The following is a 9,128-nucleotide window of genomic DNA, read 5'->3' on the forward strand; positions in this document are numbered from 1 at the left end:
ATCGAGCCCTGCGTCGGGCTCCCTGCTCAGCGGGAAGCCTGCTTCTCCCTCTCCCACTCCCCCTGCTTGTGTTCCCTCTCTCGCTGGGTTTCTCTCTGTCAAATAAATAAATAAAATCTTAAAAAAAAGGTGGGGCCTTTGGGAGGTAAATGGTTTTAGATGAGGTGATAAAGGTATAGTCCCACGATGAGATTGGTGTACTTATAAGAAGAGACAGGAGACAGATAGAGCTATGCGAAGATACAGCAGGAAGGCAGCCATCTGTAAGCCAGGAAGAGGGCTCTCACCAGGAATAGAATCGGCCAGCACTTGGATCTTGGACTTCCCAGCCTCCAGAACCATGAGAAATAAATATCTGTTGTTTAAGCTACCCAGGCCGACGGAGACAATAATTTTATGTCTAACTTTTGAGGAACTGCCAAACTGTTTTCTATAATGGCTACACCATTTTACTTTCCCACCAGCAATATACAAGGGTTCCAATTTCTCTATATTCTTACCAACACTTGTTATTTTCTCTTTTTTTGAGTACTTATAATGGTGGATGTGAAATGGTATCTCATTGTAGTTTTGATTTGCATTGGAATGATGCTGAACATCTTTTTGTGTGTTTGTTAGCCATTGGGGAGAAATGTCTGCTCAAGTCCTTTGAATTTGATTGTTTTTAAGTTGATTGTTTTTCTTTTTGTTGTTGAGTTTGGAAAGTTATTTCTGTACTCTGAACTAGCCCTGTATGAGAAATAGGATTTGAAAATATTTTCTCCAATTCTGTGGGTTGTCTTCTCACTTATTAGTTTCCTTTGAGGCACAAACATTTTTAATTCTGATGAAGTGCAATTTATCTACTTTTTTCCTTTTGTCAGTTGTGTTTTTGGTGTCATATTTAAAAAACCTGAATAATCCGGGATGCCTGGGTGGCTCAGTCGGTTAAGCCGCTACCTTTGGCTCAGGTCATGATCCCAGGGCTTGCGATCAAGCCCCATATCAGGCTCCCTGCTCAGTGGAAAGTCTGCTTCTCCCTCTCCCTCTGCCCCTCCCCACCACTTGTGCACTCTCTCACTCTCTCTCTCAAATAAATAAATACTGTTAAAAAAAAGAAACCTGAATAATCCAAAGTGAAGATTTATACATATATTTCATTCTAAGAAAATCATAGTTTTAGGTCTTCGAGCCATTTTAATTTTTGTATATAGTATGAGATAGGGGACAAAATCATCCTTTTGTATATGGATATCACTTGTCCCAGAAGCATTCATTGAAAAGACTAATTTTCTTCACTAAATGGTTGTGGCACCCTCGTAAAAAATCAATTGACCATAGTTGTCTGGGTTTACTTCTGGGCTCTAATTCTATTCCACTTGTCTATATTTCTATCCTATGGCAAGACCACACTCTTTTGATTACTATAGCTTTGTAGAATGTTTTGAAATGGAGAAATGGGAATCCTACATTGTTCTTTTTCAAATTTGTTTTGGCTATTTGGGGTCCTTTGCAATTTCATATGAATTTTATGACCAGCTCATCCATTTCTGAAAAAAGAAAAAAAGCAGGTGGTGTTTTGACTGGTCTCACATTCAATCTAGAGGTCAATTTGGGGAGTATTACCATATTAACACTAACACCCCTCAGCACTAATAAACCCCTAATTTACTTGCTGTCTCTCTTTATTTGCTTATGCTTGACATTTCATAAAATTTAACCATACAAAATGTGGCCTTTGTGCCTGGCATCTTCACATAACATAGTTATTTTTAATGTTCATCTATGTGGCAGCATGTATCAGTACTTTATCCTCTTTTATGGCTGTATAGTATTCCATAGTACGGATACACCATATTTTGTTAATGTATTTATCATTTGATGGATATTTAGGTATTTCCGTTTTGGAACTGCGGGCAAATGCTGAACATGGCTTATGATAGAGTAGATCTCAATCTTGGATTTTAGTTCAGTGGTGATTGGCATGCTGTGAACTAAAGGCATGAACTTGATTGTTATTAATTTTTATATCATATTGTTCCCTCTAGTCCCAAGTGGATAGAGCTATTATAGGAAATCCACTGGGGGGAATAACAAAATATGTCATTAAAAACATTAACAATGACACATGCAAAGACTGTATTACAGCATAGAAATTATTTCTGTTATAACGTCATGTGATTGATAGATATCATTCCAGCCCCAATTTCTGAAATGTCTACTGTGTTAGTTATATGTTATAGAAAGAGGCCTGGCAGCTCGAACCCTGATGGAATTTGCAGTCTAATAAGGAAAAGAAAGTATAAAATAAAATATTATGGGCCATAATAGATATGAAAAATTCCACTATTCAGAGGATCAAAAATGACACCAAAGTCAGATTTCTTTCTGCCTATGTTTTCTTGACCTCTGCTTTATTTTAACTTGGCTCTTTGTTATGTTGAGATATGGCTGCCCACAGTATCAGGAGCTCCTTATTTCTTTGAGCACATGCAGAAGAGGGGATTGCCTCTGAAACTCCTCCAGAACATGAAAGAAAAACTTTTCCCAAAGCCCCCAGGAAATTGCTACACTCACTGGCCCCAACTGGGTCATGTTCGTAGTCAGTCAATGGCAGGGAATGGGATTATGCTGATTAATTTAGATTTGAATTGTGCTAATTCGCTAAGATTGGAATCACACATATCAGAAGGGAGTCAGGGCAGGGATGTAACATTAAAGAACAGGAGGCGGTTACTAACAAGGAGAAGCAGATATTGGGGAAGTTACCATACGGTCAGTCTGCCTCAGGGTCTTGGTTTACACCATTGATATGGAAATTCCCACCCCCAAGCTACAATCGCCTTCCCTGCCGGACACTTTCTTTTCTTTCTTTTTTTTTTTTTTTTAAAGATTTTATTTATTTATTTGACAGAGAGACACAGCGAGAGAGGGAACACAAGCAGGGGGCGAGGGAGAGGGAGAAGCAGGCTCCCCGCGGAGCGGGGAACCGGATGCGGGGCTAGATCCCAGGACTCGCCGAAGGCAGACGCTTAACCACGGAGCCACCGAGGCGCCCCCGGACACTTTCTTTTGTAAGGAATTATATCCATATATTTTCCATTGACTCTACCTCCCTGTTTTCATCCAATTCAGAGTACCAAGGGCTCCTTCTTGTCATGGTGCTGCCCTCAGCTCTGGCTGTTTCCTTCAATTTATTACTCTGGATGTGTCTTCTTTCTCCGCACTGCCTCTTCTGCTTGGGTCTTACCGGTTCTACTGCATTCACTGACCGAAAAACTGCCTGGTTGTCAGTGGAGACGTCCTTACTTCCATCCCTGAATTGAACATAATAGAGGTCTAGTAATGTTTTCTTTCTCCGTTTGGGGCTTCTTCCTCAAGCCAAGTTCAAAACTTGGCCAGATAGTGGCTATGTGACAACACCTGTCTGGTTCACCTCTGTGAAATGAAAAGGATTGTTCTGGTCCATTTCCACGGACTGGTTCCACTGCGAAATTCCGTGGAGCATTCCGAACAGGATTCGGATGGGAGGACATGATTTGTGGACAGGGAGGGGGTTGAGTGATTGTAGTGTTTGGAAACATGAAGCCCACGCTGCTTTGTGGAATTCAAGGGCGGTTCTGCCCTTTATTCTGCATTGGGTGCCGCACCGAATTTGACCAACCAAAACCTACTCGGAGAGTGGGCCGAAATGGGCCGACAGGGCCTGGCCTCCCTTCCCCCACGCGCCCATCTTCAGCGCGGAGCGCAGCGCAACCTTGCGGGGCAGTAATCTCCAGCATCCAGCGCAGCTTGCTGGGGGACGACAGCTAGCCGTGGCATGGGCAATGGATCCAGATGCGGCCGCAGCTGCTTCTCCTTCTGGCTCCGCTTCGGGGCGGAGTAAGGAGTGAGAAGAGCGGGAGGCAGGCTGTGCCCACGCCCGCCGCGCTGCGTTCCCCAGGGGGCCTGCATGCCTCTCCCGCCAGCCCTCCCTCCCTCCCGCCACTGAGGGCTTTGTCCCGGCGCGCACAGCGGTTTCTCCCGGTTCCCGCCGGCTCTTCCGCGTCCCCCCACCCACCCTACTTCCTCCGCGCAGGTGACGCCAGCGAGCTGGGGACTAAGGGGTTAACTAGGGGCTTTTCCAGGCATAGAGGGCGCCAGAGCTGGAGCCGTGGCCAAGCCCCGGGCTAAGACCGCCCCAGGGAACAAATGCCCGCCCCAGACCCACCAGTTCAAGTCCCGGGGGGGGGGGGGGGGGGCGGTCACTTGGTCCTGGGAGGAAGGGGCGGGCTGGGAGCACCCTCCGCCCTCGCTCGGACCCAGAGCCCTTTGGCGCAAAGTAAACCCAGCCAAGGGGAACTTTAATCCCGGTGGCTGGATGCGGCCAGAGGGTGGCAGGCAATTTCAGGCGGGGGGAGGGGCGCCCCTGGCCCGCGCTCCTCCGCAGGGTGCCGAACTCGGAGTCAGCCCCACGTTGGCGAGCTGAGCGGGGCGGCGACTCACGGTCACGAGCCCGCGGGCGGCTGCCGGGGCTCCCGGGCAAGTGGGAGAGCACGTGGCTTTGGCTCGCAGCGGGCTTCGTGGGCTCGGCGCGTCCAGGGCTAGTCGCTCGCGGACAGGGCAGCAAAGGCAGGAGGGGGCCCGGCGAGAGTGACACTAGTGGTCGGTGTCTCTGTTTTCTTTGTAACAACGCGCCTTGGACCTGCAGAGGGGAGCTTTGCGACTGCACACCTGCCTGGGGATGTAAGGCGGATGTAACGCCTCAGACGTGCGCCCTGCAGCTTGTCAATTCCATCCTCGCGGGGCCAACGGGTCACTTCTCGTCTCTCCTCGCCGCCCAGCTGGCGGGACGCCGAACTGAGCCTTCACCCGTCCCGGGCTCTGCCGCCTCCTGTTCACACTGCTTTGGGAAGGAGTAGGGGACATTGGAAGTCAGCCCAGCGCCCCCAAGTTTATGCCTCTTTCCTGACGCCCTGCCTCATCTCCCCACTCTCCACTTTGGGCTTTGGAGGTCTCCTACTGAGCCCCTCTTCGCAGCGTTTGGACCTCCTAGAAGTGGCCAAAGATGAATCCCAGCAGCAGCGCATGGGATCAACAAGCAGCTGAGCGACCTGCTCGACTTTAGTGCCCTTTGAGAATTTTCCACGGCATCTTGGACTTCTGCTGAGGTTTACAAAAAGAGAAAGAAAGAAAAAGCGGGGGGGGGGGGGGGGAAGGCGATGTGTAGACTAGGTAGCGTGAACTCCATCTACTTTGGGTGGTAGTTCCTGGGGCTGGAGTCCAGCTTCCCCAAGCTGGACATCTAAATTTGGATGTAATGTCTAGACTTGCAGATTTAAAATGTGAATGCTAGAGGGGTCATTTGATTTAACCAGTTAAAAAGGATAAAAGTGTAATCATGAGTCACCCTCTGATCCTGCTGTTTATTAGGAATTTAGGGATCAGGTTTTATATGCAAAAAGAATATTAATTTTTTTCAACATCCCTTTCCATTCCCCTCCCAAGATCAGATTAATAATGGTTTATGATACCTGAAATGTCAGTTATAGGAAAGCCAGTACAGGGCTGGAATTTCCAGCCGTTTGAGCTGGGCACTTTTATTTTAAGACTGCTTTGGAATTTGCGGGGAAGGGGGGAATAACTTAATGACTTAAAAAATATATATCAACTCAAACCAGAGGGCCTGCCCTTACTTTTAATGGGTTGAATTTTGTTGTTAAGTGCTGGGTAGGAGGCAAGACCAATACCTGCTCTATAGAACTGTGTTTTTGGTTTTTTTTTAAGATTTTATTTATTTATTTGACAGCAAGAGAGACAGCTTGAGAGGGAACACAAGCAGAGGGAGTGGGAGAGGGAGAAAGCAGGCTTCCCGCTGAGCAGGGAGCCCAATGCGGGGCTCCATCCCAGGACCCTGGGATCATGACCTGAGCTGAAGGCAGACGCTTAACCACTGAGCCACCCAGGCACCCCTAGAACTGTGTTATAATGAATCTTTCCTGCGGTAGAGTTATTGAACACGATTTTGACTGCATCTGTGTAAATGTAAATGTAATGAAATTTACTTTTTTCCAAAGCGAAGATCATAGGTTAACTTTACAATTTAAACTTAATCTTAAGGTCTCTCATCTAAGTGACGAGTTTTCTAGAATAGAACATAACTAATATTTCCAAGTGGTGTTAGGAAATAATATCAATATAGTTGCCTTATATTTGTGGACTATTATTTAAAATGTTACTGAGTGATATAAATGAATAGAAATTTATATGTAAAGTTAAATTAGGTTTTATTCCTGTAGTAGTGCTGTCTTTAAGTTTACTTAAATGTATATTTATGACTAATTTCCATTCTTAAACATTTATCCCATTTGTGTCCCTTGTTTTCCTAACTTTTAAAACTCGTAATTTTTTATAAACACTCCGAAAGCAAGGTCCATTTTATCTCAAAAGGAGGGTATGAGAATTATATACAGGAAGCTTTTTAAAGTGTTTAGCACAATATCTGGAATTTATTAAGCACTCTATAAGCATTCGTTCCTCTTTTTCTTCTCTTCCCATGAAAAGTTACAAATTGATTTTGATACAAAACCCATATTAGGAACTCTTAAAAGTCTTGGATGCTCCTTAGAGAGGCAGCTGTTTTGAATTCCTACAGTTTGTCCTGAACAAGATGATGCACCTGTTATCATTATTAAGTGCTCAACAAGAAGTTATGTGAGTCAGAAAAATTAAACTCTCTTTATAAAATTGAGGTCACTGGAGAAGTTCACCACATTAGAGCAACTTTGGTTTTGGAAATTATTGGAGGGAAAATTGGGGCAACCCAGATTCTTACGACAGAATGCAGATTCTTAGAAGATTTAGTTCCTCAAATCTTTTTATTTTTTAATTTTTAAAAAGATTTTATTTATTTATTTGAGAGAGAGACAGAGAGTGAGAGAGCACGAGCAGGGGAGAGAGGCAGAGGGAAAGGGAAAAGCAGGCTCCCTGCTGAGCAGGAGCCCCTGTGCTCAATCCCAGGGCCCTGGGATCATGACCTGAGCTGAAAGCAGACCCTTAACCGACTGAGCCACCCAGGCACCCCTCCTCAAATCTTTTTAAAATGAACAGGGAGGGCGCCTGGGTGGCTCAGTTGGTTAAGCGACTGCCTTCGGCTCAGGTCATGATCCTGGAGTCCCTGGATCGAGTCCCGCATCGGGCTCCCTGCTCAGCAAGGAGCCTGCTTCTCCCTCTGACCCTCCCCCCTCTCATGTGCTCTCTCTCTCTCATTCTCTCTGTCTCAAATAAATAAATAAAATCTTTAAAAAAAAATGAACAGGGAAATGTTTACCTTACAGGGTAGTTATTAGACCTAAATGAGCTTATGTATGCTAAGAGCTTGTTGTGATCAATAATGTCCTTTTTGTGATGTAATTTTGTTTTCATATATTTGATTTTTATTTTGAGAATAACAAGCTTGAAATGATTTCCCCCAACATATTGAACTGATACTTATGATAGATATTCAGTGTTACCCAACTGAAATAATTATTTATTTACCTATTTCTTAAAGCACACTCCACCCCAACATGGGGCTTGAATTGAGTACCCTGAGATTAAAAGTTGCATGCTCTACTGAGCCAGCCAGATGCCCCTGAAGTAATTATTTTAATGTGGTTATGTCATAATGTGTTTTTTTTTTTTTTTTTGCAGGGAGCAGAGCATTTTCTTGGCATTTACTATAGCTAATTATTTAGAGATTATGCAACAACACACCAGCTGTCCTGAACCAAATATCTTCTCTGCATTGGTGACTACTTTCCTGTTTCCTTGTTGTGAGAATACTGTTCTTAATTTTTCTCCAATCCTGTCTCCCTCCCCTAGATCACTGTTCCTCAGTATCTTTTTTCCCAACTTGGAGTCTTGTTCTCTTCTCTTGGATATCTGTACTCTTGTTATTGGGCTGTTCACATGGAAGTCCTTCCCCCACCCCAAGTCCTTTTATTCGTGGAACATTTACTGAGATTCCACTATATTCTAGTCACTGGAACTACCTGGGCAAAACAAAAATTATCCATCCACATTCCCTGGGCAGAGGGAGTGCTCAGTCTAATGGGGAAGACAGATTACTGTACTATATGATGATAAGTGCTATAATAGAGACAGGCCCTGGAGTAGTGGAAGCACAGAAATAGAAAGAGCACTTGCTTATGAAACCTTCAAGACTTATCCCATATCTAATGAAAATGATAATCTGTTGCATAATACAAGGAGCAGAGAATTTATGCCTGGAGACATCATTAGACAAGTGGTCTTGGTCAAGTGAGTTACTGTCTCTGAGTATCAGATTCCTCACAAGTATAGCAAAAGTGATGAACAGAATCATGGTTTCCAAAGTGTGTTTCATAGAATATTACTAATGTTCAAATAAAGAGCTCCATGATCAAATACATTTGTGTATTACTGGATTAAACAAAATTAAAGAGATTTGTTTATTGTTGGATTTCTCAGTTTTTAAAAAAGATTTATTTATTTGTCAGAGAGAGAGAGAAAGCACACACAAGCAGCAGGAGCAGCAGACTCCTCCCCAAGCAAGGAGCCCGATGCGGGACTTGATCCCAGGACCCTGGGATCATGACCTGAGCCTAAAGCAGATGCTTAACTGACTGAGCCACCCAGACATCCCGTATTTCTCAGTTTTTAATTGGTTATTTTACATTATAAATATTTAAGAGAGGAATATAATTCTTCACATTTTTTTTAACACCATGGAATCCCTCTATATCAGGAATTAAGTTTAACTGCTGCATAACAGCTTCAAGAAGTATTTTAATACCTGTAGGTCTATAGTACACTGTGAATTTATTTTTATATATGACAAAATGAATCAAACTTGATTTTTTTGCATAAGGTTATCCAATTTTGACAGCATCATTTGTTGAAAATATTATCCTTGTCACTTTGGTCAAAAATCAGTTGACCATATATGCAACCTGGACCCCCTATTCTGGACCCTCTATTCTGTTCTTTGTTTGTTTGTTTGTTTAGTAATCCATTATGTTTTATTATTAATACATCTTGGATTTTACCCTGCCCTTTTACCAAGGGTATTACCATTTTGGAAAAATCTAAACAACAGACATATCAATCAAAATAATCCTGCAGAATCTTTCTGAAATGATCTAGAGAAG

The 9,128-nt window shown here is 43.7% G+C and overlaps 1 long non-coding RNA gene across 1 annotated transcript; it reads left to right on the forward strand.

The window, feature by feature from the left end:
- Nucleotides 1-3,968: 3,968 nt before the first annotated feature.
- On the forward strand, nucleotides 3,969-8,506 carry LOC135362034 (uncharacterized). The gene is made up of 3 exons (XR_010406324.1): nucleotides 3,969-4,057; nucleotides 4,670-5,129; nucleotides 7,651-8,506. It is a non-coding gene; the product is annotated as an uncharacterized LOC135362034 (long non-coding RNA).
- Nucleotides 8,507-9,128: the final 622 nt, after the last annotated feature.

Source organism: Mirounga angustirostris, unplaced genomic scaffold (assembly GCF_029215605.1).
Source record: "Mirounga angustirostris isolate CCGP_5_RB_7025 unplaced genomic scaffold, mMirAng1.0.hap1 SCAF_11, whole genome shotgun sequence".
Classification (NCBI taxonomy): Eukaryota; Metazoa; Chordata; class Mammalia; order Carnivora; family Phocidae; genus Mirounga; species Mirounga angustirostris.